The 23,354-nt window shown below is 42.0% G+C and overlaps 1 protein-coding gene and 1 long non-coding RNA gene across 4 annotated transcripts in view; one reads left to right on the top strand and one right to left on the bottom strand.

The window, feature by feature from the left end:
• The window catches only part of AFF2 (AF4/FMR2 family member 2), a 779,982-nt gene that overhangs the window by 204,738 nt on the left and 551,890 nt on the right, over positions 1-23,354 (bottom strand). The gene's annotated exons all lie outside the window — the stretch shown is intronic.
• Positions 16,425-22,028, top strand: LOC115094563. The gene is made up of 3 exons (XR_003857583.1): positions 16,425-16,486; positions 17,314-17,416; positions 21,874-22,028. It is a non-coding gene; the product is annotated as an uncharacterized LOC115094563 (long non-coding RNA).

Here is a 23,354-nt window from a genome sequence, read left to right as displayed (position 1 = left end):
TTACAAATTACAAATCTGTATTGGTCTCATTTATTACTTTATATCAAGGTTTGGTCACTTTGTACCACTCTATCTTCCCATCCAGGTTAACAATTTTGTGATTTCACAGATCTGTATACTAGGAACACAGGGCCAACCCAATCTCAGTTCCTTTCTCATTTGCTATATGCTTATTTTTTTTAAAATAAAGGTTGCTTTATATGCAGAACAAGAAGAGAAGAGAGAATACAGTGCTAACAGACTGGTATCATGGTAGAACATTAAAGGCCCGATTTTAAAAGGGGGTTATGCGCGTGGCCGGCCCTTGTGCGCACCATGCACATTTTACAAAGGGCCCAGCCATATGTGTAATGGGGGTTATGCGTCGAAGAGCCGGGCCTGCTGAAAGAGGTAGCCCGGGGGGGGGGGGGGGGCGCAGTCCAGGCAGGGAGGGGTAGGGTGGTGGGCGGGCCGGGACAGCACCATTAGCCGCTGTCCTGGGGAAGTGCGCACCGGCAGCATGGAAGATACTTCCACTTTGGAGGAGCAGTAAATATTAAAATAAAAAATTAGGAGCTAGGTAGGGTTAGGTTAGGGCAGGGGTCAGGAACCTTTTTGGCTGAGAGAGCCATAAACGCCACATATTTTAAAATGTAATTCCATGAGAGCCATACAATATGTTTAAAACTAAATACAAGTAAATGTGTGCATTTTATGTAAGATCACACTTTTAAAGTACAATAAGTCTCTGAAAATATTACACCAGGCCTTAAGACACCAATACATCTCCTATTAGGAAAACGGACCAAGTCAGGCTGCTATAGAGTCCTACACACAAACTACACGCCAGCAGAAAACCTCACCTGAATCACGTGCTGTCCCTCACCTAACATAGAATAAAGAGACCAAAACGCATAACAAGAAGCATGCAGAAAAAACTGAATTGGAAACTGCAACAAGCCAGAGTCTCTGTATGCAGTGTAACAAAGGAAAAAAGAAACATCACCCATCCTTATAAAACAAATCAAGAAATATAAAATCATCAGCAGTAAAACTGTACTAACAAAAAGAACATATTTCGAAACAGCTGATGAGTGGAATATCCAATAATTAAAAACTCATATAAAACATTTCCAGATACCAACAAAATATTTCAAAATAGCAGACACAAAGACCCAGTAATGAAAAATAATAAGGATACAAAAATCTTTTTGCTCTGCATACCTGGGAACGTTTGATATCCAGGTGTCCTGAGATTGTTCTGAATTAGCGCAGGAGGTGGAGTGGTTTGCTTGGAACTTTCTCCTCTCTCAGTCACATACCAGCGCTCTCTCTCACACTGGCTGTCAATGACACACCTATACACACATGCTCTCAGTCACTCACATATACACATGCTTTTTCTCTCTCACTTATATAGGCTCTTGATTACACATTTACACACATGCTGTCTATCTTTTCACGCTTATACACACACACAGGTTTTCAATCACATAAATACATGCTGTCTTTTTCTCTCACACACAGACTCTCATTCACATGCTTACAAACATGTCCTCTCTTTCTCTCATTTACACACAGGCTCTCAATCACATACTCACATGCTCCATCACCTAAACCAGCTCTCAATCACACACAGACACACATGATCTCTCTCTTACTTATACACACAGGCTCTTAATCATACATACACATGATTTCTCTCACACACAAAGGATCTCAATCATACACACATACTCTTTCACACAAACAGGTTTTCAATCACAAACTTACACATACAGGTTCCCAATGGTAAACTTACATACAGGCTCTCAATCATTCACATACATGCGATCTCTCACACACACACACAGCGCCCCCCCGCGGCCCGGAAGAGGAAGTGGAGAGTTTCGGGTGCCTGCGCGGCAAGAAGAGGCCACGCTAGTGCGCTCGGCATCGGCCCGAAGAAAAGAAGACTGCAGTGCGGCTCGGAGGAAAATGAAGAGGTTCAACCGCGGCCGATGGGACTCCGCGAGGGCTGAAAATGAAGAGGTTAGCGTTGGGAGGAGGCTGCTGCTCCGCGAGTTCCCGCGGTAGGGGTGGGCGTGAGAGAGAGTGAATGAGCAGCAAACACAGCTTGCTCGCTCATTCACTCTCTCCCCCACCCCGGGAACTCGCGGCAGCAGCAGCCTCCTCCCAACGCTAACCTCTTCATTTTCAGCCCTCGCGGAGTCCCATCGGCCACGGTTGAACCTCTTCATTTTCCTCCGAGCCGCGCTGCAGTCTTCTTTTCTTCGGGCCGATGCCGAGCGCACTAGCGTGGCCTCTGCTTGCTGCGCAGGCACCCGAAACTCTCCACTTCCTCTTCCGGGCCGCAGGGGGGGGGGGGGGGGCGGGAAAAAGAGAGCACGCCGGTGCCGCTGATTCCAGCTGTCCTGCCGCGTTCCGCCCGGGCTGACAGCATTTTAAGCCCGGGCGGAGGAGGACCGGGGAGCAGCTGGGTTAGCGGGAAAGTGTGGGGACACTTGTCTGCGAGCCAGATGCAGCCCTCAAAAGAGCCATATCTGGCTCGCGAGCCATGGGTTCCCGACCCCTGGGTTAGGGGTTGGGGAGGAGAGGGGAAAAGGTAGGAAGGGTAGGGTTAGGGATAGGGAAGATTTCTCCCAGTCTGCTCCTTAATTGGATCAGACCGGGAAGGAATTGGGGAAGGCCTACTTGCATCGCCGCACGTACTTTATAAAATTTCCTCCCCCTGTGCGCACGGATATCATGTTTTATAATATACGCACGGTGACACGCGCATGTTAAAAAACTGGTGCATCCAAGTGCGCGCAACATGGACGTGCGCATGCGGCTTTGAAAATGTATCTTTTAGAACATAAGAACATGCCATATTGGGTCAGACCAAGGGTCCATCAAGCCCAGCTTCCTGTCTCCAACAGTGGCCAAGCCAGGTCACATGTGCCTCGCAGGATCCCAAGGGGTAGAGAGATTTCTGCAATTCTACCTTAATAATGGTTAATGGAGATTTCCTCAAAGAACTTGCCCAAACTGTTTTTAAACGTAGCTACATTAATATCTTTCACCCCATCCTCTGGCAATGAATTCCAGAGCTTAATTATGCATTGAATAAAATAATATTTTCTCTTATTTGTTTCAAATGTATTTTCTAGTAACTTCTTTGTGTGTTCTCTACTTTTTGAAAGAGTAAACAACTGATTAAAGTTTACTTGTTCCAGTCCATTCTTGATTTTATAAATATGTATCATACCTTTCCTTAGCCATCTCTTCTCCAAGCTAAAGAGTCCTCACTTCTTTAGCCTTTCCTCATAGGGAAATTGTTCCATCCCTTTTATCATTTTGGTCGCCCTTCTCTGTACCTTTTCTAATTCTGCTAATTCTTTTTTGAGATGTGATGACCAGAACTGCACACAGTACTCAAGATGAGGTTTCTCCATGGAGCGATACAGAGGCATTATGATATTCTCTGTTTTATTCTTCATTCCTTTCCTAACAATCCATAGCTTTCTATTTGCTTTCTTGGCTGCTGTTGTACACTGAGCAGAAGATTTCAATGAATTATCAATGATGATGCCTAGATCCTCTTCCTAAATGGTAACTCCTAATGTGGAACTTTGTATTGTGTAGCTATAATTTGGGTTATTCTTTCCAAAGTGAATCTCTTTTCACTTATCCACATTAAATTTCATTTTCCTAGTTTCCCAGTTTTGCAAGATCCTCTTGCAATTTCTCACAATCCTCTTGTGATTTAACAATAATTTTGTGTCACTGGCAAATTTGATCACCTCACTTGTTGTTCCCATTTTCAGGTTATTTATAAATATATTAAAAAGCAGTGGTCCCATAACAGATCTCCATTGTGAAACTTTGCTATTTAGCGCAACTCTGTTTTTTTGATCTTTTAACCAGTTGGCAATTTACAATAGGACACTGGCCCCCTATCTCATGACATTTTAATTTCTTAAGAAGTCTCTCGTGAGGGACTTTGTGAAATGCTTTCTGGAAATCCAGATATACTGTATCAACTGGCTCAACTTCATCCACATGTTTATTTATGCTCTCAAAAAAATGTAGCAAATTGGTGAGGCAATACCTCTCTTGGTTAAATCCATGTTGACTTTGTGCCATTAAACTATGCCTTTCTATATGTTCAACAATTTTGTTCTTTATGATAGTTTCTACCTTTTTGTCTGGCATGGACATCAGACTCACTGGTCTATAGTTTCCTGGATCACTGCTTGATCCCCTTCTAAAAATCGGTTTGACATTGGCAACCCTCCAGCTTTCATATACCATACATGATGTGAATAATAGTTTACAAATTTCCAATAGCAGGTCCACAATTTCATTTCTCAGTTCTTTCAGCACTCTGGGATATATACCATCTGGTCCACGTGATTTTCTACTCTTTAGTTTGTCCATTTGCCCTAGTACATCTTCAAGGTTCACTGAGAATTTTTTCATTTCCTCTGAATCATCACCTTTGAATATAATTTCTAGCATGGGTATCTCTCTTACATCTTCCTCAGTGAATACCAAAGCAAAGAATTTTACCCCTTGATCATCTAAAGGTCTAACTCGCAGACTTTTTACCTCAAATGCACCTGAAAAAGTTTTTATTATGAGCTTTTGCTTTCATGGCAACCTTCTTTTCAAATTCTCTCTTTGCTTTCCTTGTCAATGCTTTGCATCTGACTTGCCAGTGCTGTTTTCTGTTTTCTTCATTTGGATCTCTTTTCCATTTCTTGAAAGAAAGACATCCTTCACCTTTCAACCATACTGGTAGTCTTTTAGCCTTCCTTCCACCTGGTCTGGGCTTCCAAGATGGTATTTTTAAACAATGTCCATGCCTGATCTAAACTCTTAAACTTTGCAGACGCTCCTTTCAGTTTTCCCTAACCATTTTTCTCATTCTATCATCGTCACCATTTTGAAAGTGAAATTCTGTTGCAGAAGATTTCTTTAGTGTCCTCCCTCCAGTTATTAAATCAAATTTGATCATGTTGTGAGCACTGTTACCAACACAGTAGTTGTAGCAATATTGTGCAGTCACAATCCTGTGTTCCACTAAGGACTGGGTCTAAAATAGTTTCCCCTTTTGTTGGTTCTTGTACCAGCTGCTCCATGAAGCAGTTATTTATTTCACATAGGAGCTCTACCTCTCTAGAATGTCCTGATGTGACATTCATCAGTCAATATGGGGGTTGTTGAAATTACACATTATTTCTGTTTTGCTGATTTTGTTAGCTTCCCCACTATTTTATTCCCCTTTTCACATGGAATTTCTATCCATAAAGATTCAAAATTGCATTTTGATTCCTGCAGAATGTTCACCCTGTTTGATTCAATGCCCTCTTTAATATATAGTAGGGATGTGCATTCTTTGGTCCATTCATTTCAGCCATGTATTCATACCTTGTGATCGGAATGTGCATGCATAAAACCGATGGTTCGTGTGCAAGTGAGCGCCTACCAGAAGATGCATGTACCTTCAGTTTTGTGCACGTGCCTTCTAATCGTGAGATACACGCATATGGCCGAAAAGAATGAAACGAATGACCCAACGAATGTGCATCCCTAATATATACTGCCATCCCTCAATCAATTTGATTTATCTATCATTTCGATATAGTTCAGAACCTGATATCACAGTATCCCATTGGTTATCCTCCTTCCATCAGGTCTCTGAGATGCAAATTATATCTACCTCTTCATCCAGTGCTATACTCTAACTCTCCCATCTTATTTTTTATACTTCTAGCATTTGTATACAGACATTTCAAAGTATGTTTTTTGTTTGTATTAACAACCTGCTCTTTAGTTGACAAGTGTATTTATTTATTTAAGGTTTTTATATACCGGCAATCATGAGCACATATCTTGCTGGTTTACATGGAACGGGAGTGCATTAAATACAACAACTAGAACTGTGGTGATCGAAGGAGCAGTTACAAATAACAAGGGTAGCAGAACTTGGATAAGAAGGAAGAGATAGGAAAGAATAAACGGTTGAACGGTATACAAATAAATTAAATGCTATGTAAAAATGGCATGATTAATGGCTGAATATTTGAAGTCAAGTGTAATTCATAATCTTTCTGCACTTTACTTAAAGACACCTGGTCCACTTTGGCATTTATTGCAACTTCTCTACTTGGATGCCCTATTTTCCCTGTTCTCTTAGTATCCTTCAAAGATGCATCATTCTGAACCATGCCCTTTTGAGCGACTGTCAGCTCTCCCCCATGATCTAGTTTAAAAGCTGCGCTATCTCCTTTTTAAAGATTTAGTGCCAGCAGCCTGGTTCCACTCTGGTTAAGGAGGGGGGCTCATCCTTTTGGAAAAGGCCTCCCCTTCCCCAAAATGATGCCCAGTTCCTAACAAACCTAAAACCCTCTTCCCCGCACCATTGTCTCATCCATGCATTGAGACCCTGAAGCCCTGCCTGCCTCTGGGATCTTGCACGTGGAATTGGAACACTTCTGAAAATGTCACCCTGGAGGTACTGGATTTCAACTTTCTACCTAAAATCCTAAATTTAGCCTCCAGAACCTCCTTTCTATGTCATTGGTACCCACATGTACCAAGGCAGCCGGCTCCTCCCCAGCACTTTCTAAAATCCTAAGTGGTCTGCCACCTTCGAACCCAGTCTGCCACCAGGACTGCCATCTTTGCACCAGGCAAGCAAGTTCCAAGCGATCCTCACGCCCACCAGCCACCCAGCTATCATGTTTCCTAATAATCGCATCACCAACTACAACAGCTGTCCTAACCATTCCCTCCTGGGCACATGCCCCTAGAGATTTATCCTCGGTGCGAGAGGATATTACATCACCTACTAAAATAATTACATTTTTGTACATTATTTTAAATACAATAGTCAATTTAAAAAGAGGATTTTGCATAATCAGAATCACCCTTCCTTAAGTTTTCTATAACTTGATTAGTATTTGCATTGTACAGCGCAGATACTAAGGATAATAAGACAATTATTTCTTTAGGCATTATTAACCTAGATTTACGAGTTGGTACCTTGCTCTTCCTGAATGCCGGAAGTTTATTAACTTCGCTTAATTATGAATTCATTATATATATATATATATATATATATATATATATATATATATATATATATATTTAATGTCTGTTTGTGAAAACATGGAGGGGGCTGCTCCGAGAGATAATCTTCTTGTCACATCTACTCTGCCATTCACCAGATCGTGAAACCCTTCTGCTGAGGCAGTCCGAAGAACGGCATTTTGTTTTTCTGTCTTGCTCCCACCACAAATTAATGGGGGATCACCCTCCCCCTTTTCATTTTTTTTCGCCTTCTTTTTGTTATTTTATAATCGACCACCCAGCAGCGCTGAATTGCCTCGTCCGCCGTTGTCGGCTGGGCCTAATCATTTGACGGAGATAACTGCTATTGTTAACAGGAGGACTTCACTCCAGCCCATTTGACTTTCCTGGGCTTGACAGCTTCACAATAGCCACCCTTCCATCTGAAGAAAACTGTTGATTTAGTACAAAAGGGAATGTGGGACAACAGTGTGCTCTGCTGCTGCCTCCAGCGAGTTCCCTTGGCGTAAAGTTCCCTCAAAAAAAAAAGCAAGAGGACGGAAAAACTGCAAAATAATATAGAGCTGCGCTCGTTCCCTCTGTACATTACACAGAAATGCGAGCAGCGGCTTTCTGAGCATAATAATTCTGACTCAGCAGCGTGACAATAAATATTCGAATCCTTCTGTATTTTAATGCTTTACTGAGCTTCCAGGTTATTTTTAAGTATTTTTTTTTTTTTTAATTTCTTCTTTTTTTTCAACGCAGTGATTGTTTTCGCATTGATTTACAGCAACTCCTTCTGGAATCGGTGAGTCATGAGTAAATGATGGCCTCCATCTGCCTGCTGATTGCTCCTTCTTAGCACAAAAGCTACAGAAAGCAATATTGACACATTTAAGAGTTTGAGTACAACTCCCCCAAAACTGAAAAACTTCCATAAAGCTGCTGTGGCTTGGGCATGAGGGAGGCTAAAAATCACTGCATTAGTGTTATAATCAAGGCAAGTAACAGAGCTATAGGAAAGGGGGGGTGGAATCTGAAGTTATTATAAGAGAGTGCTTTCAATGAACTTTGTTAAACTTAAACCTTATCGAGGCAAGCAGCTGTTAATATAGCCAAACACGCTTCAGCAACGGGAGGGTTTACTGCCAAGGGTGCACACACACACACACACACACACATACACACGCACACGCGCACACACACCACACACATGCGCACCACACACACCACACACACCACACACACACACATACACACACACACCCACACACACGCACACACACCACACACTTACACACACACACACTCACACACACACACACACGCACACGCACCACACACTCACACACATACACACACCCCCCACACCACACACTCACGCACACACACAACACACTCACGCACACACACCACACACTCACACACACACACGCACCACACACCACACACCCAAGCCGAACTGGTTTGCCTTGACCGCTGAAGAATTTTTAAGAGGCGTCAAGTCACCTGCCACTGTGTCTGCATTGTGAGGATAATAGAAGGGTTACTTCTGGTAGGAGAGTAGGGCTTTCCCACCTGTCCTGGTGACCCAACAACAGACAGTCGGGTTTTCAGGACTCCCCCAAAATAAATATGCAAGAGGTAAATCTTCACATGTCGGGGCCCCAGTAGTTACAAATTTATTTCATGCACATTCTTAGTAAACTTTCTGAAAAGCCTGTGAGGGATTTCCAGGACAGGTTTGAAGGTCATTAGTAGTAGTAATGTAATGGCCTTGTCAAAGAACCTCTTCTGGATAGGCTGGCTAATAATAGTACCTCTTTAACCAGTCAGTATGCTTGAGAGTGCACATATTACTATCTTAAAATATAGCACTGCTTTCCAACAAACTACACTAGGGCACGCCTTCCAAACCTGTCCCGGGGACCTCACAGCCTGTCAGATTTGCAGAACATCCACTATGAATATGAATGAGGTAAATGTGCAGTTCATGGAGGCTCAGAGTATGCAGATTTATCTCCTGCATATTCATTGTGGATATCCTGAAAACTTGAATGGCAGTGAGGTTCCCCAGGACAGGTTTGGGAAGCCGTGGACTAGGTATTCTCAACTCTGGTCCTTGAGAGCCACAAACAGGTCTAGTTTTCAAAGTAACCAAATTATACAAATTAGCCTTGCCTTATTCTTAGATTATACGACTGTATATACATCTGATGAATATTCATTGCTATTATTCTAAAAACCAGACCTCGCTATGGAGCTAATTGAGAACCCCTGAACGATACAATCATGCCACTAGGTAGTTTTTAAGGAAAATTAACCTAATCCGCTTTATTTTCCCAGGACCTATAAATAAAGATAACTGTATTATTTTCAATAGATCTCTCCAAGAGATGTTCAACTCATTCAAAATTCTGTATACATTTAGAGTACAGATAAAATAGACATTATACACCAGGGATAGGCAATGCTGGACCTGAGTGCAAGAATCAGCTCTGGTTTTCAATATATCCTCAATGAATATACATGAGGTATATTTGCATGCACTTCCTTCATTGTATGCAAATATATCTTATGCATATTCATTGTGGATGTCCTGAAAACCAGACCCGTTTGTGACAGTCCAAGACCGGAGCTGCCTACCCCTGTTATATACCCTATAAACCTCTTGGAAAGAAGCCAAATTTCACACAGACTTTTATTCTCACTCTGACAAGACCCCCAAAGATGCAGTCAATATTTCGAGGGCAAAACTGTAACTTGAAGGGTATCAGTCAGTCAGATCTGGAGGTATAACTCTGGATGCACACAAAAATCCCTAATCCAGAAGTGGCCAACTCCGGTCCTCAGGAACCACAAAAACAGGCTTGATTTTCGGGATATCCACAATGAATATGCATGAGATAGATTTGCATACAATGGAGGCAGATTCAATTTGGATATCCAGAAAACTAAATCTGTTTGTGGCTCTTGAGGACCAGAGTTGGCCACCCCTGCCCCTAAACTATGTGCTTAAATCACAAAAACACAATACGGATAGTCAGTCAAAAAAGCAAACAGAATGTTAGGAATTATTAGGAAGGGAATGGTGAATAAAACGGAGGACGTCATAATACTCTGTTAAACTCCATGGTGAGACCGCACCTTGAGTACTGTGTACAATTCTGGTCACCGCATCGCAAAAAAGATATAGTTGCAATGGAGAAGGTACAGAGAAGGGCGACCAAAATGATAAAGGGCATGGAACAGCTTCCCTATGAGGAAAGGCTGAAGAGGTTAGGGCTGTTCAGCTTGGAGAAGAGACGGCTGAGGGGGGATATGATAGAGGACTTTAAAATCATGAATAGGTTATTTACTCTTGTGGATAATAGAAGGACTAGGGTGCACGCCATGAAGTTAGCAAGTAGCACATTTAAAACTAATCAATGAAAACTCTTTTTCACTCAATGCACAGTTAAGCTCTGGAATTTGTTGCCAGAGGATGTGGTTAGTGCAGTTAGTGTAGCTGGGTTTAAAAAAGGTTTGGATAAGTTCTTGGAGGAGAAGTCCATTAATGGCTATTAATCAATTTTACTTAGGGAATAGCCACTGCTATTAATTGCATCAGTAGCATGGGATCTTCTTAGTGTTTAGGTAATTGCCAGGTTCTTGTGGCCTGGTTTGGCCTCTGTTGGAAACAGGATGCTGGGCTTGATGGACCCTCGGTCTGACCCAGTATGACAATTTCTTATGATCTTATGATATTAATGCCAACAAACTAATAACCAGATTTATCAAAGGTTTCCTACAGGCACTAAATGGAAGAAAACACTTTTACAGTAAGTCCCTAAATATGTATTTAAACATGGGAAATGTAAAAAGACTGATAGATCTTATTCTCCAGAAACAGAAAATGGCTTGCACTATTCTCCTTTAAGTGTGCGGAAGCTCAAAAGTACAGGATTTAAGTGACTGTCTTCAAATTTTCTACTTGAAAAACATTAACTCAGTGAAAATGTGACTCTAGGGATATTCCCCTCTAAATACATACTAGGGTATTTCTGTATCTAGATATTGGCATATTCAGAAAGGACTTTTCCAATTCTGTACCTACAGAAAAAAAACCCAAACTTTACTGAATAATGCCTAGTATTATTACTTTTCATCTCTCTCTCTCTCTCTCTACACCCCTCTCGTGAATTCCCATGAAAGGGGCAAGTCACGCCTGTCTCTACCCATCTCCTCCACTGCCAACTCCCAGCTCTCTGCTTTTCATCTCGCTGTGCCATATGCTTGGAATAGACTTCCTGAAATAGTGGGCCTGGTGTTATTTAAATTAAAAAAAAAACATATTGTTTGCTTTTAAATCTTAACACCTAATACGCCTGAGCACAGTCTTATTGGATATTCATTTTTTTAAATAAATGAATATCCCCCAAGTCTCTTTTGTCCTGTATGTTTGTCTTGATTGCAAGCTCGACAGAAAAAAGTAATAGTAATAATATCTGTCCCTCTTTGAGAATTATATATATAACCAAACTACTGGGATGACCTTCTGTAGTTTTTCTGCCATCATTAGTAATGCTGCAAGGGAAAATATTACAGGAGAAATCTGCTGAGCTTTTCATTCAAAAGACTGAGAAATGCTTAGCCCAACACACCATTCCTATTCTTCCACCACATATTTTATCACTCTGATGCATGACCAATTTTTACTGTATGCTTATTAACATATCGTATCATTCCATGTTCTTATTGTGTCTTGTGTTTTCTTTTCTGTGAAGAAAGCAATAAAAGCTACGATCTGGCTATCTGCATAGACACAGACTAATGGGTCGGAGCCAACATGGATTTTTTTTTTAGCAAAGGGAAATCTTGTCTTACAAATCTATTGGATTTTTTTTAAAGTGGTTAACAAACATGTAGACAAGAGTGAGTCAGCTAACACAGTGTGTCTGGATTTTCAGAAGGCATTTGACAAAGAACATCATGAAAGACTCATCGGGAAATTCAAAAGTCACGGGATAGGTGGCGGTCTTATTGCGGATCAGTAAATGGCCAAAGGATAGAAACTGGGACTGAATGGTGATTTTTCTCAATAGAGAAAGGTAAATAGTAGAGAGCCCCAGGGATTTATACTGGGACCAGTGCTTTACAATATATTTATAAATGATCTGGAGAAAGGAGTGGATGAGTGAGGTGATCGAACTGAGAGATGACACGAAATTGTTCAGATAACCGATTTATGAGGAATTGAAAGAGGACCTTGCGAGCCTGCAGGATTGTACCTCTCAATGACAGATGAAATTTAATGTGGACAAGTGTAAAGTGATGCACATACTGTAGGGAGGAGTAATCCAAACTTTAGGTACACGATGCTGGGTTCCATATTAGGTGTCATTACCTAAGAAAAGAATCTTGGAATAATCTTTGAAACCCTCTGCTCAGTGCACAGTGGCAGTCAAAAAACCAAAGAATGTTAGGTATTATTAGGAAAGGAATGGAAAATGAAATAGAGGGTGTCATAATGTCAATAATCCATGGTGTGGCCAAGCACTGAGCACTGTGTGCGGTTCTAATCGCCCCATCTCACAAAAGGTATAGTAGAAGAAGAAAAAGTAAAAGAGAAGGGCGACCAAAATGATAAATGGGATGTGAGCTAAACAGGTTAGGTCTCTTTAGCTTGGAAAAGAGACAGCAGAGAAGATATGATAGAGGCCTACAAAATTATGAGTGGGATGGAACAGGTAAACAAGGAATGAGTATTTACCTTTTCCAATAGTCCTAGGACTGAAGTAATAGATAGCACATTTCAAACAAATCGGAGCAAGAATTTTTTTCTACTCCATACACAATTCAAGTGCAAATATTGCTGTCAGAGGATATAGTGAAAGCAGTTAGCGTAGCTGGGTTCAAAAATTTCCTGGAAGAAAACGCCATAATCCATTATTAGCTATGTAAACCGGAAAAAAGCATCTATTTATCCCTGTTTATGACCAGTTAGTCTTACTTTCTGTTTCCTATCTTTTAACCAGAATCAACAAGAGTGGCTCAGCCACAGGTGGGCCTGGGTGGGCCAGGGATCAGCTCAAGCAATCAAGGCTCACTGATACCAGAAGGCCTGCAAGATGGCCACCACGGTTCCCAACCCACAGTGACCCCGTCCCATAGCAGCTAAAGAAGGGGTCTGGCAGTGCCAAATAAGAGGCCCTCTGTGTGTGTGTGTGTGTGTGTGTGTGTATATGTGTGCTTATGTGTTTGAATGAGAACCTGAGTATGCGTATGTGTGTGTGTGTATGCATGAGTGGGAGCTTTATGTGTGTCTATGTGTGTGTGGGAGCTTGTGTGTGTTGTATATATGTGTGGAAGCCTGTGTGTGGATGTTTATGTGTGTTTGGGGGAGCCTGTATGCATGAGGGTATGTGTTTGCATATGTGTGTGTTTGGAGGGGGGGGGGGGGCGAAGTGTGTGTCAGTGTATATATATATATGTGTGTGTGTGTGCCTATGCTATGTGTGGGAGCCTAAGAGACAGGGCTCTGCATACCCTGAGCATTGCTCAGGTAAGTGGAAAAGATAAATATTCTTTTAAAGTATTAAGAAATTGAGAGAACAGCCTGTGTGTGTGTGTGTGAGAGAGAGAGAGAGAGAGAGAGAGAGAGAGAGAGAGAGCCTCTGTGTCTGTATATGTGTGTGTGGGTAGGTGTCTGCGAGACAGGGCTTTGCAGTCAGAGAATATTGTCTTTGCATACTGCACCTTCCACTGTTCAGGGCACCACTTGGTGGCTACAGACAGACATGACAGTGAGACAACCAACTGACACAAGCCTTTTATATATAAAGAAGTGTGCATGCATTTTCAAACCTGCCATGAAATGCCCTCAAAATGCCCTCTTTGTATGCACATACTTTTTTGTACGTCAGCAAAAGTACACACATACTCCTGCCCTTTTGAAAATTGCGTACATAGGCTACTTACATGTGTATATCAAATGTTACACACACAACCCATATATAAGTAGAGAGAGAGAGAGAAATTGATATACTTTAAGGAAACTGTTAAGCTTTTTTCTTAGTAATTCCTTTCATTTAGGGATCGATTTTCAAAGTCACATGCTCATAATCCCCTATTTTATGCATGAAAGTGGAATTTTGAATTTGTGCATATAAAAGTACCACAAAGCTCCATTTGAAACCAACTTTTGTTAGCCCTAGGAAGAGGCGTTCTGAGATGTAGGACGTATTTGCATGCATACTTTTGATTTGCAGTAAATGTGCATGCGGAAAGCTATGCCGTTCTGCAAACATGCCTGCGTACATACCGGGACAACCCGAACATTTTCAAAGCAGACGTAGGGAATATGGGCTAAGGTCTGTGTGCTATAAAATTACCTACCCTCCCCAAGAAAATATATATAAGCAGCTTATGTTCAGTGAGTCAATTCTATTTTTTTCCCCCGAATAGAAATGTGAGATTTCCTTCATTCTTCCTCACTGTATGCATTATCTTGAGGAAGAATATGTCATAATTCTTCACAAAGTCAAGGAAACTTCTTTGAGACGTAGAATACCTGAAGGACTAGGCTTGGGGGAGGAAAAAGCAGTCTGTGTGAAGTCAGGCTGTAATAAATTGCTCTAGTCCCACTGTCTGAACTGCAGATAGTCGAAATAACAAGGGCATATTTCATCAGACTTTTCTGCAATTGTTTGGTCTACTTATTCTAGCATCTCACCCATCATCAAGTGAGAGAGTTTGTCAGAAGAAATTACAGCTAATGGTGAATAATCCTAATGGACAGCATTTTCTTCTATTTTGCATGAGTCCTACTAGAGATAATGCAAGTTTCACACGGATAACTGCTACAGTATTTTCAGGAGATCTATTGCTTCCAAGGGTGGACATTACAAACTTTAATCTAATTTATAAAGCAATTGCTGTAGTTCATTTACTTCTGATTTCCTGTGTTAGGGTATCATTCTAAAATACTTCCCTTAGCAACTGACTACTGTAGCAACTTCATTCATATCTGTTTAACAGATTACTCATCACATTTTGTGACATGATACACAGCTCTATTTAACTTTTTTACAGTATGCTGCAAAAGATTAAGGGTTTATTCTTGCATGGGCAATTTCAAACTCATTTTATATTATCTTAAGGACACTATACTAAATAGGCACAATAAAGAATGGAGTATTTGTAGAAAAAACATACTTATGGTATATATCAGCTACACAAAGTTTGTGGATATACTTCTGTATTATAAAGTATTTAAAATACATGAAGGTCAACGTACTAAGCAGAGGAAATCTCGGCAGGAATGGCCCATTACTATTTGCATAACATGTAAATGATTCCTAGAGCGATATTCTAGCAAAACGGTTGGCAAGAAATGGCCAAGGTTTTTGCAAAAAAATGTTAACCAGTTCTTTCCGAGGTGTAGTCGCGCTTTGCAGGAAATCAAGCCATCACGGATTTTGTATGTATAAATTGGTTATAGCAAAAGTGCCAATGAGATTTGAAAGATTTTCCAGCTTATTAGTGATTTTGCCTAATTTTCATGAATGGCTATATTACAAGCAAACATTAGCTCATGCTAACATTTGCACATGATACGATAGTGCATATTCTTTGCTGTTTTCATACCCTTGCTACTGTCTTTGTGAATGTTTGAAAGTTAACCTTTAACAAGAATTCCCTATAAATGAACACCGTGGGCTCAATATTCAAACACAGCTGGATAAGTAAGTTAGCCGGATAAGACTGGTACCTATACCGGTAACCAATCTGCATGCAAAATTTCCCGGGGAGAAGTCCAAGAAAGATAACGACTACACCTCATTGATTATAACTGGGGAGAAGTCTGAAAAAGAAAAAACGACACCTCATCTACCTTATAAATGGCCTGTGACCGACGGCCCGCAAATGCGCAGTAGAGCGCAGCTCTACTGCGCATGTGCGGGCAAGGACGTCGATCAGGAAAAAAAAAATGGCGGTGGGGCCGCAGGAGCGGGAGGAGAAGCAGCGGCGCCGCGCGCGCGCGGTGCCGCTGCTTCTCCTCCCCAGATCTGCCGGCAGATCTCGGGGGGGGGAGGGTGTCACTCCCGCGCCCCCCGAGATCTGCCGGCAGGAGCGGGAGGAGAAGCAGCGGCGCCGCGCGCGCGCGGTGCCGCTACTTCTCCTCCCCAGATCTGCCGGCAGATCTCGGGGGGGGGGGGTGTCACTCCCGCGCCCCCCCCCCCCGAGATCTGCCGGCAGGAGCGGGAGGAGAAGTAGCGGCACCGCGCGCGCGCGGTGCCGCTACTTCTCCTCCCCAGATCTGCCGGCAGATCTCGCGGGGGTCACTGCCGCGCGGCGGGAGTGACACCCCCCCCCCGAGATCTGCCGGCAGGAGCGGGAGGAGTCAATGGAGCCGGGTGAGGGTTGCGGGAAGTCGCGCTTACGGCGCCGGGAGGAAATGGAGGTGGGTGAAGGGAGGGACTGAGTGGGAGGGAGGGAGAGGGGGACTGAGTGAGTGGGAGGGAGAGGGGGGACTGAGTGGGAGGGAGTGAGGGAGAGGAGGGAGTGAGGGAGAGGGGGGACTGAGTGAGGAGAGGGAGGGTGGAGAGGAGTGGGTGGGGGAGGGGGGTGGTGAAGAGTGAGGGGAGAGAGAATGAGGGGGAGGTGAGAGACAGAGGGATGTAGCCCGTTTTAACGGGCTTTACGGCTTGTTGATTATAACTGGCCCTATCACAGTTTGAATGGGGGATTTTGTGACCCATCATTAGCGAGCAGGTTCATAGCCTTTGATCCCTCCAAGACCAACATTTTTTGTAACCACAAGCTATAATTTAGTGCACAGGCAGTCAAGTGGCATTTTAGGGGGCATGCTAAATTGTTTCCTCGTGCATGCAAAAATATCCTTTACCTTGGGTTTTAGTTTACAGATCCCTGTATCTGCCCTCTACTCAGCACAGTTGCCAGAAAACAAAATTATTCTAAATACCTAGCGCCTGAATTGGGAGCCTCTGCAATAAAACTTGCACTAAGAAAAGAATAACATGAGAATATAAAAAAAATGATATACATGTTAAAAAGCCTCTTACCAAGTAAAGCAAAAAGATTTAGCATAGGCATGGCAAAACATGTCCACCATAGTGTGGTTACACTATTGTCATGCACAGAAACCTGAAAATATATTGGCTAACTAGCATGAAAATGTTACTGAATGGAAAGTAAATAGCATAAGTATGTGATACTGAGCATGCTCAGTTCTCTTTTTCTCTTGACTCCTCCTGCTGGCTTCCCCAGAGAATGCAAATATGCCTGGGACTTGGGTGTTGCTTGCAAGTGCAGAAGTAAGAAGTGGGAGACCTACTGTACTCCAGGGAGGAAGTCAACCAGAGAGATCCAGGTTAGCTGAAAATTAGATAGTGAGTGAATGAGAATATATTTAGGTGATGCTTTGGAGGGAGTGATTTTTTTTTTTTTTGTTAAGCACTCAGTCTTGGTCCTCCCTAGTGAGAGTGGAGATGATTGTATACTAGGGCTATCTAAGTTTTTTAAAACCCTTCGAAAACCTTCTGTCAATCTTGTCTATTCTCTCTCTCTCTCTCTCTCTCTCTCTCTCTCTATATATATATATATATATTTGAATCTTTGGTCACAGATGTGAAAATACATGTCAGTTTATCATCTGCTTTCTTTCTATGAACATGCTTGCAGTTTGTTTGTGGTTTCCTATTTATCATAGCCATACAAGTGATATGAAGATGGCACTTCAAGAATATTTCAAATTAGATGTCCCATTTTAAGGTGACACGCACTGTTACCATGGTCCTGATCAACATAACCCAAAATAGAAAAGGGAATTCACTGCACTCATCGCAACACATTTAGGATAAAAACAAACATTAAGGAAATAGGTGCACTGTGGTCCCAAAATGCCAAGGCTACCAAAGGCATACTTGCAGCAAATTGAATGAAGGTAGGATCAGAAACTTAAAAAAGTTAACAGCTATTGTTGAATACTGGATACAGTAATAATGCATGCTATTTGCCAACAACATGGTCTTACATGCAGAGAACAGGGAAGAAATAGAGAAAAACATGGAAAGATGGGCAAAATGTATAGAAGAAAGAAAACTATCAGTGGAATTAAATTAGCATGCATGACGACGAAATTCAGAGATAAAGGTAATGAGGTGGAAAGCACTAGGAACATAGAAAAGAAACTGTAGAGTTTAGATACTTAAGTAGATCTCTTGCTGGAGAGATCAGAGAGAAAGCCACAGCTGGGTGCATAGTGGCATTACCTGTGAAGAGAATACCAGCCTACTTAAAAGGCAAGGTGTACAATATGGCAATACAGCCAGTGCTAGTCTACGGACTGAGTGTTGGAGCATGAGAAAAGTGGCAAGCTGAATGTAAACCAATGTGATATCTCAGATCGAATGTCGGTATACAAAAATATATAAAATAAAATAAAAATGAAATAAAAAATGTGAGATGCAGTACATTATGCCTGTACCTAGGGCGTCAAACACTTAGGGGCAGCAGGCTGGCTAAGATTTGATGCCTTCCGGCTCTGATGAATCTCATTCAGCAGAGAATAGCCCTCGGCTTACCCTGTTTCAGACCCTCCCCTGGTGGTGGGGGTGGCGGTGAAAGCACCAAAGGTGCCCAGGGATGGCAAAAATCCCAAATCTGCCCCAGGTGAAATGAGGATGGTATGTTGAATGCCTGGGTTGACAAGGTCAAGAATGAAGAAGGGAAAGACTGAAGGTGCTTGAAATCACAGAAAAGACAATGGAAAGAGATGAACCCAAATCAATGGCAAGAGAATGGTAATGAAGCACTGGGCACCCGTTACTGCGCCACAGTTGCGGCCCAGGACAGCAATGAATAGAGGTTGCAACCGTAAAGGAGCCACAACGGGAACGGAGGTTGGCTTCATGTGGGAATCTGATCTAGTCTGGATAAATGTGCAGAAATTCTCTACTGGGAAGACTAGCTAGGCCTCTTTGGTCTTTATTAATCATCGTTTACTATGTTACTCTGAAAGTTACATTGGTAGGAAGGTACCAGAAATACAGGTGAAGGGGGGGAGGGGGGAAGAAACTGAGAGGAAGAAGAAACAAGACATGGATCAATTCCATCCATCGGGGCACTGAGATCCAAAGCTAAAGCAAGAGAACCGCTATTGGCTGGGTAGTTTGGTGGAGAGTGGCAACCACGTGTAGGAGGAGAAGGTTATATTATTAATCCAGCCAATGTTTCTGTTATGAACTGAAATGTCAGATGGATTAGTAAATATTACGCCTTGTTGACTTTTTGCATGCCACGTCCTGTCTTCATTCATTCTAATCAGCATGACACCTTAATAAAAACAAATTTGCTTGCTTTCTCTTTTGTTTGTAATATGTTTTTGTTGTTTAAATTAGCAAATTTTAATATACATAAAGAGAGATCCCTCCATAGGGAATTGATTTGAATGATTTCAAAACTTCATTTAGATGATGAAAGTCAACAGTGCAAGATGCAAATCAAGTCTCAGGCAGGTGAAGCGATGCCTTCGAGAGGTGGGAGTGAAGGCCTCCAGATGGGTCTTAATACGTGTGATTAAAGATATGCTGTTTCCATCCTCCCGAGGAATGCTAAAATCTCTACTTCCCTTTTGCAGTCTTTTGTGATTGTGATTTATCAGACCAATTTTTTAAAAAGCCATTTAACCTAGGTAAATGTGTTTATCCACGTAAATTGTCCTGGCTGAACATTATCCTCTTCTCTTCGGCTAAAAGCAGGCGAACCCAGCGGTACGTTTAGGTCATGAGGAAGAACAGTGCCTGTAACATTCCATTTTGAAAAGCACGAGTCCCATCTTGACCCTTCGTTTGGCCCAACTGCGCAAACAGCGTAAGGCATGGGAGTGACTTTAGCCTGCGTGTTTTTCCACTCATTTCCAAAGAGAAACCACCCGCGAGCCCAACAATTCGGGCCATTTCCCCTTTCAAAAGATAGCTACAAAAGTCTGCGTGCTGTAAGAACGCCTATACGCTCTGCAACTCTGCAGGCTACTGAAAATCACCACCAACATGTAAATAGTGTGATGCCTGATTTGGTTGTAAGCTAAGTTCAGCACAAGCGAACGATGAGTGGAGAGGAATACTCATTATGAAAAGCAAGAAACAGGTGTTAAAAGTCCCCCTCCTTTTCTACTCCTCCCCCCCCTTGATCTACTTGAGAATGGAGGAAACTTAATGCAGTGTTAGTCTACAAATGAGCTGCAGAATTACAGAACCCAGCTGGCGTCCCAAGAGAGTTGAAAAGGTACTTTTAGAAAATTTGTTAGGAATTAGCAGAGGAAGGTCAATTAGCTTGAACTCTTGTCAATAATTACTCTGATAATGCGTACAAGAGAGTTCGACCTCTGCGCCTGAAGGCTCAGTCTGAACTAAGGCTTTTCCTTTCAGTTTTTATAAAAGACCCATTTATTATAGGAAGTCCTCTGAGAAAACCATATTCTTAAAAAAAAACCCCAAAACAAAAATGCTAAATTAGGAATGTTTTTCTAACAGCTTGACTCAGGACTGACCCTTAAGGAAGCATCGGTAAAACGAAGCTTGTAGATCTACACCTGCCAATAATAATTTTCTAAAAATAATTATTTGCTTGCCATCTTTACTATCATAGTAATATAGCAAATGAAAAGAGACCTAAGTGGTCCCTTCAGTCTGCCCAGCAAGTTGTTTAGGGCAGTAACTGTCCTCCGTGCAGATTATCCGCATGTCTTCTGTTAGTAACTGCAGCTCGGTGAAGATTATCCCATCCTTTAGACATTAGGGATCCTCTGTGTTTATCCCACACCCTTTTGTATTCCATCACCATTCTTATCTACACTACCTATTCCAGGAGGACATTCCATGCACCCATTCCATGAATAAATAGTTCCTAATGTTATTCCTGACTCTAGCCCCTTGGAACTTCAATACTATGGCCTGGATTTATCAAAATGCACTAAATATCGCATGCGATAGAAAAAGGGGCGTGTTTTATGGTAATAGGCAGTTTATCGCTAATACCTAGGTGAAGCACTAAGTTACTGCAAATTGCAATAACTTTTTTGCACTTTGAGATAAGTGCAAGAATTGTGGTATTTCCTACATACAACTACTGGGGGGGGGGGGGGGGAACGGGACCATGTTTACTATCTCAGGGCCACTGAGGGAGAGAGAGAGAGAGAGAGAGAGAGGGAGGGAGAGAGAGAGAGAGACACTAGCCCTAATGCCCTAACACTAGATAGATATTTATTTCTCCATGGGAGGCCCACCTAGTAACTCGAGGTGAGGTTTAGGTATTAGTGTATTTATTTATTTATTTATTTAGTTTTCATCCTTGAGGGCTTAATCAAGAAATTGATTGGCCTTTATGTTTCTAATTCTTTGATCAGTTTGTGTCTGCCTACCTTGTTTTCTTCTTTTTATTTTGGTATAATTGTACAGACTTCAGTTATTATTTTTTTTTATTGTTATTCTTTCTTCTATTATTACGTCTCTTTAATCAGGGCTTGTAAACACCATTCCTGATGTTTTAGATTCTGTTTGCCGCTGCTCTTTTCCTATTGGCTCATTCTTCTTTGTTTCAATTGGTGGCTGCAATCATGTGATATTTTGTGGCACCCGTTTTGAAGGATTAAATATCCCGCTTTCACCTGGCATCTCCCGAAGGCTGTATTTTTGTCACTGCTTGTACGGTTTTTTTTTGATTAATGATGCTGATATATTTGATGTTACTTTCCTTTTCTCTCTCTCTTGTGATGAGATATTTCCATGCTTTTTTGAATTTATACAGTTTTGTTTGTTTTCTTTTCAGCTGGCTGTCCTCCCTTGAAACGACATTTGTGGAGCACAATACGTGTCGGGGGCCGCATTGATTTTTATTTTTAAATTAATTAGAGATGAATTCCCGCTGTGGATGATGACATCCTCATTAAATGTAATTAAAACCATTTATGATGTCTGCCTATATATATTTTGGGACCTTTTCAGTCTGTAATATTTTCCCTTTTAATTCCTGCTCTTTCATTGTGGATTGATTTTTTTGGTTGTTTTCCCCCTGTATTCAGGACCATAGTTGGGAAAATAACAGTGCCACAGGCTGTCCAGGAAAAGGGGGCGGGTTCTCTTTTGATGAGAGCAGCTTGCCCAATGAATGGAGGTTGTGAGGAGGATGGCAGTGGGAGACAGGATAGTAATGAGGAACTTGTGGGGGAGCAGAATCTTCACTTGAGAAGAGGACTTGCTGTGCAGGGCCAGAAAGACATTAGAGGAAGATATAAATCTTGCAGCTGACTTTGTACAGAGTGCAGTGGAAACAGATGATTCAGTGGGAGGCCTGGAGGAGCAGTCTGTACTAGTCTTAAGAGGGAGGTGACGAAAAAGTGGATAAGCATTTTGCTAGTGTGTTAAAAAAAAAAAAAAAAGGAAGAAATGGATTTTGGTGACATGCAAGAGACAACGGGGGCGATTTTCAGACTGCACGCACTGCTGCAAGTCCATGGGTACGTTTCATTCACCAATTGCGTCTTTTCTCCAATTTTCAAAGCACGAGTATGGGCGTACCTTAATTTGAAAATTGCCCAATAGACACAGTATTCATAGACGTTTGCCCCTGCTTTTCTACAGATCCTTTTCCCATAGATATTGACATGTCTAGATTAAAAATGCGGTCTACATGCCTGTCCTAAACATGCACCTGCAAAAGCTTCCTTCTAATGAGGCTAAATGTATGCACACTATGGGGAAACGCATTTACCGTTAGCTCCCTAAAGGGTAGGCAAATTTCACATAGCCCTTTCACCTGTGTAAATCATTATTAATCTGGTTAATTGGCTTTTCAAAAATTGTCATGCACATATTTTACCAGTGTTTTGGATTTGTGTACAGAAGGATATGGCGGAGTCAAAGATGACCCTACAGATGGAAGCCGTGGGGGTTGGCAGGATGGTATTTTTAGATACAGAAAAAAAAGGGGTTGGGGGAAACATCTGAAGTTTTGTCTTCACATTATTCAGGGCCAGCACTTCCACTAGGTGAAACAGGACGTTGCCTAGAGCACAACTCTTAGGGGGTGCCAAATCATCAGCACAAGCCGCCCCCCCCCCCCCCCCCCCCCCTCAGCTCAAGATAAAGGCCAACTGTGAAATCGATTCTGTCAGCAGTGGAAGAAAAAGACCCAATAATAGCTCGGCACAAGGAGAGATACCATCCAGGCAAGATGGCTGTGGGCACAGTTCATCCTGCTCGTGGCTGAAGATGCAAAAAAAAAAAATGAGGCTCTGGAAGGGCCACGGG

The sequence above is a fragment of the Rhinatrema bivittatum genome, chromosome 6, assembly GCF_901001135.1.
Source record: "Rhinatrema bivittatum chromosome 6, aRhiBiv1.1, whole genome shotgun sequence".
In the NCBI taxonomy this organism is placed as follows: Eukaryota; Metazoa; Chordata; class Amphibia; order Gymnophiona; family Rhinatrematidae; genus Rhinatrema; species Rhinatrema bivittatum.
This window is presented reverse-complemented; position numbering and strand designations above follow the sequence as displayed.